Source organism: Dipodomys ordii, unplaced genomic scaffold, assembly GCF_000151885.1.
Source record: "Dipodomys ordii isolate 6190 unplaced genomic scaffold, Dord_2.0 Scaffold57, whole genome shotgun sequence".
In the NCBI taxonomy this organism is placed as follows: Eukaryota; Metazoa; Chordata; class Mammalia; order Rodentia; family Heteromyidae; genus Dipodomys; species Dipodomys ordii.
The window spans coordinates 2169324-2175511 of NW_012267273.1; positions in this window are offsets into that span (position 1 = coordinate 2169324).

Below are 6188 nucleotides of genomic sequence, written 5' to 3' on the forward strand. Positions count from 1 at the left end.
CTACACATTAAATTATGGTTCAAGACATTCACACACAGTGAGACCAGAGGAGGATACTATTAGGGGAGGAACACAAGGTTGCAATGCTTCTGTGCCATGATTACATGAACTAATATTTATCAAAATGAATTCAAAACCAAAAAAGGTAATATTTCATGGTTAAGATTGATATCAGCCACATTCAATCAATAACTGATCAAAGTTTTATTGTTATTCTTAGTAGTATGTTAAACACAAAATTCGTCATTATTCATTCTATATCTTGAAGTGTAGATGGAAGAAATTAATCTTAAAAAGTAGAAAGTTGGCAGATAATCATAATTTTCATCACACTGTAAAATAACTTATGTTTATAAAGCTCTCCGATCTCCCCATTAGCCACATCTATAAACTGGATTAAATAAAATTCGACTCAATGCTGATCCTACCATATGCTGCCTGGTACTCCCTGATCAGCTTGGAGTTTAGATTTTAAGTTTTTAAACCCTGTGTTTACAAACCTTCTGCTTATTTTCCAATATTGCAGTGATTCTAAAATCCAAGCCAAGGAGACTTAATTTCCAAGAACCAAATGTTCAAGCTAAAGAAAGATACAATATCTTGCAGTCGTGTGGCCTATTGAATGCCTTTGTGAGAAGTATAGCTTCATGGTTGAAATGTTATAAAGAAATAAATTTGTATTTTATCAATTTGGAATAGCTTTTTTGATGGTAAAGTTGTAAATAAATACAGAATTCAATTTAAAATTTAAGGTGGCAAATGACATGATTGAGATCTCCTTTTTTATTGCATACAATGTTATTAAACACACACACACACATCCCTCCATCTCCACTATGTGAGCTGTAGACTGAGAATATAGTTAAACAGTAGAGTGCCTGACTAGCATATGTAATTCTCTGGGTTTGATACCTAGCACCACATAAAACAACTCAAAACAAACAAAATAGTTTAGTGAGTTGAGATTAAAGACAAGTGGTGATAATGCTTTCTGAGCAAATGTAGATCTTCCTCAGAGATCACAGACAGCCAGGACAGCGTGTGAACACCAGGGCCTAATTCTGCCACTGACTTCAATTTCCTCATCCTTCCTCAGACCTAAAAAAAATCCTTATGAGCAATTTAAATAGAAAATCTTCAAGAGATATAAACATTTTCCATCTCTTAAAAGGCTATCCTTGTTAAAGCATATTGAAAAGGCTAACCCCTTTTAATCCTTAGAACCTCCTTGAGATTTTGTAATAAACTTTTAAAATACTAAATGCATACAAATAAATGAATGGTCCCCAGTATACCATAATTCACAAAATTTTCAGTTTCTTATTCCCAGAAGCAATCCTGCACAACTCCTACTGGAGTCCCCTCCCTTTTTTCTCCCCCACCCTAAAATGTGCTTAGATATTGGAGTCATTTCGTCCAAGCTTCATGCCATCTTTTAAAATTTGTCTGGGCCTGAGTCATGCATCATTTTAATGAGCCATTTTTACAAACCTTCAAAATACTATGTATTTGTCTTTTATTATAGCATTTTAGATATCAAATTCCCAGAATAGAATACAAATGGGTGATTTGTTAAAGTGTCTTCTCTTTCATTATATTACCTTTCCCTCTCTCTGCCTCTACTGTTCATTGGTTTTTTGATTAATACAATGTTAGGCATCCAGTGGCCACTATTGAATAATTGATTAATGAATAAAAACCCTATTTACCAGGTAGCTGGATTAAAGTTCCTGAAGTGAGAGAAATTGTCACATAACCATGCTTTGACTTCTTACTTTGTTTATAGGAGATCTCAAAGACATGAGTTAATTATTTATTTTGAATGTCCTCATTGCTACGAGTTTCTCTCCAACACAATGTATGGAAATGCTGTCTTACCATGCTTACGTCTGCAGTTATGTTTAAATTGTGGCTATCCTATTTATCAGCTAAATTAAGCACTCATCTCTATTAGCACGTCTTGCTTTTTTAAAGAAGTCTTGTAATGTTCCCATGCATGTGTACAATATACTATGATCATAATCACTCCTTCTATTTCTCCTATTATTCTCAAACTTCCCTCTCCCTTTTAAACAATTTTTAATCAATTTCACACAAGACATATTACTCAGCCACAAAAAATGAAATTATATTCAGGAAAATATCTAGAAATGGAGATCATCATCATGTTAAATAAATTAGGCCAGAGCAGTGAGACATATTCTTTTATTGTTGTTGTTTTTGTTTTGTTTTGTTTTGTTGGTCATGGGACTTGAATTCTGGGCTTGGGCGCTGTCCCTGCATTCTTCACCCTAAGGCGAGTGCTCTACTGCTTGAGCTACAGCGCCACTTTCGTTTTTTTGTTAGTTAGTTTGTTTGTTTTTTATTGTAAAAATACTGTACAGAGGGGTTACAATTACATGAGCTAAGTAATGAGTACATTTCTTATCAAGCATTGTAGCCTCCTCCTTTGTTTTCTCTTCCCATCCCTTCCTATCTCCCGCCCCCCCACCCCCCCAAAGTTGTAAGTTTCATTTTTCGACATAAGGTCTCTTACATCTCAGTTTTGCAATGGGTCCACCTGTATCCCTATTTAAACAATTTGTTTTTTTTTCTCTTCCCCTCCGCAAATTATACCAATATCAAATACAGTGAAAACAGGAGTTATACTATGGGGGAGGGACATACAAAGCAACAAAAAAATCACATGGTACCTTATAAATATGTTAGAAACAATAGCCAGAAAAAAAACACTGTGTCCCTATCTTGGGGTTCATTTGCTTAACATCATCTTATTTGACCTTTTCTGCTTGTCTCAGACATATATTAGTTATTGCAACTAAAGGAAACCATTGGACCTATGTTTCTTTGCACCTGGCTTACTTCACTTAATATAATTTTTCCAAGTCTTTCTATTTCTTAACAAATGCGGCAATGTCATTCTTTCTGATGGAGGCATAGAATTTTCTTGATCCATTCATCTACTGAGGGGCATCTAGGTTGGTTCCATATCTTAGCTATGGTAAATAATGCTGCAATAAGCATAGTTGTGCTGATAGCTCTTGTATGGTCTGGGCTCTGTGAGTGTCTCAGGAGCTAGCCACTTCTGGTTTTCTAGTGGTTTATTGGAGGTAAGACTTTCCTGCCCAGGCTGGCTTTGAATCTCTACCCTCAGATCTCAGCCTCCTGAGTAACTAGGATTACAGGCATGAGCCACCGGGGCCCAGCTTCAGTGAGACATGCTCTATCCTGTGTAGAATCTAGGCCACATATGAATGTGTGTATACACGCTTCAGAGTGTAGCTCTTGGGACAATGACTTACATTGCTAGTCTTCAGTCATTAGGTGAACAAACACAAATGAGCTTACTTTGTCTTCTGTTCACATATTGGGGTTATTAAATAATCTCCAATGATACTTGGTAAATGTCTAAAAGGGTTGGGCCTTTAGGATGACTAGACCCTCCTCCAAATTCTTGATAAATTCATTGAATTATTGATCTATAACTCTTTTAGGCACACAATTTTTAGTCCAGCTCACCTAATCTGTATCTATATCTTTCTTTGGCTGTTTATGAATAATGGTGTGTAATGGTGTGTGTGTGTGTGTGTGTGTGTGTTTGTGTGTGAAGGTCATGGGGCTTGGCCTCAAGGAGTGGGTACTATCCCTGAGGCACTTTACTTTACCACTTGAGACATAGTTCCATACCTGGCTTTTTTGTAATTAATTGGAGATAAGAGTCTCATGGACTGTTCTGCCTGAAGTGGCTTTGACCTGCAATCCTCAAATGTCAGCATTCTGAGTAGCTAGGATTACAGGAGTGAGCCACAGGTGCCCAGATTCCATGAGTAGTTTTAAATTTACTTTGTTGGAAACTAAATTCCTGATTTCCCACTACCGTTCTCAACTACCCTCTCTGGTCTAAAAAATCTTCCCCTCCAGCCTCCTCCAGCTCTTTAATTACCCAAGTTAAAAATCATCTTATCACTCCTCCCTCTCTTTTCTCCTCCTGACTGATCCAATGTTCTCTTGGTTCTGACTTTAAATCTAGCATCAACCTTTCCATGTCCAGGCTATATCTCTAGCCCATTCTATTACCACTTTTCCCTGCATGTATCTATGAATATATGAATGCATATGTATGCTTGCATAGGTACAAACACAGTAGATATTTATTATACTTCTTAATCATGAGTGTCACTGTTTTGTTTTTCCTTCTTGTGTGCTAGATTAAATTCTATTATAAAATATAAATCAGTTCATGGTATTACTTCTTTTTATAGAATTTTTAAAACTTTTTATTTTATTGTAAAGATGCTGTACAGAGGGGCTACAGTTACATAAGTAAGGTAATGAGTACATGTCTTGTCAAACATTGTTGCCCTCTCATTTGTTTTTCTCCTACTATCCCTTCCCTCCCCTATCTCCCCCCACTCCTAACCCCACCCAGAAGCTGTAAAGTTAATTTCCAACATGGTGTCTTGTGAGAATCATTGCAATGGGTTATCCTGTGTCCTTATTTAATCATTTTGCTATTCCCCTTCCCTTCCCCAAATTAGATAAATGTATATACAAGATGCAGGGTGCCAAAATCAAATACAGTGACAACAGAGATATACCATAGCTGCATGAACATGCAATAGAAACAAAAATGCATAATATAATAAAATAACAACAACAAAGAAAAACCTCTTGTGTCCATATCTTGTGTTTCATTTCATCTAGCATCATCTTATATGGTCATATGTACATAGCTTTTGAGCTTTTCTGCTAATCTGATAAGATTAACCTAGACATATAGTTATTATTGCAAATAAGGGAAACCATGGGACCTATATTTCTTTGGGTTTGACTTATTGACTTAGTATGATTTTTTCCAAGTCTTTCCATTTCTTAACAAATGGGGCAGTGCCATTCTTTCTGATGGAGGCATTGAATTCATATATATATATATATATATATGTGTGTGTGTGTGTGTATACATATATATGTATATATATATTTATATATCACATTTTCTTTATCTAAAGTTCTCCTATCTTACTAATCCCACCTTTCTCTCTCTCTCTCTCACAATGATCTCCCACCAAATGTGTGTCATTTTACAATATTTTTTGTGCATTCCTTAAGTGCAATTACCAGTACTGAAAGAAAATAATTTCATCTGTATTTTTTCCATGTCCTAATACAATGCCTTTCCCAAGGCACTTAAGAAATATCTTAACTCAATGAATGAATAAACTCAATTATTAATATTAATATCATTAATGTTAATTATTAATAATTATAATAATTAATTATTGATATTATCATTAAACTTGGTATCATGTTTAATATTAATATGAAATAAACCAAGTTACCATATCTAAAATACATATCAAAAATGACACTAATCAAAGACACTCAACATAGTTTTAATAGGCTAGTATTTTCTAGATAGTGTGCTATTTATTTCAGGTTATTTGGGTTCTTAGGGACTTGTCCAGGATACCAGTCCTTTATCTAATTCATGCTCACTGATGAAGATTCTCCAGTGAGATAATTTATAAACTATGAGTTATTTTCTGTTCTGGGACAATCTGGTGCAATTTGCATCATAATTTAGTAAAAATTATTGTTAAAATACAAACTATATTGTTTTGTGAGGTAGCAATGATTTTTTAAATAAAATCTTGTAAGTTATTTTTAATAGATATAAGAACAATGAGTGATTTCAACTGTAAGACAAATTGTGACCAAGACAGGTCAAAATTTTAGCTGACACTGTTAAATTACAAGTGTCTGGCCTTATGCAAATTGTTAGTAAAGAAATACAGAGCCAAGTGTAAATTGATTCTTTACATTTCAAACTAAATATAAGTAAGTTAGTAACATTTTGAATTATGTATTTCATAAATTTAGATGTATATATAGGCTATTTTTTCCAGACCGTATAAAGAACTGTGTTAATATTATTTATTAAGGTTTTCAACAAACAAGGTACTTCACCTTTGTCAATTACTCTTAATAGACTGAGGAAAATTTATCTACACAAAACAAAACAACAAACTTGTTCAACCACTTTGGAAAGCAGTATGGAGGTTCCTCAAAAGACTCCACATAGAACTCCCCAATCCCACTTTTGGGCATTTACCCAAATGTTTACAAACAAGACCACACTAAAGCTACCAGCACAACTATGTTTATTGCAGCATTATTTACCATAGCTA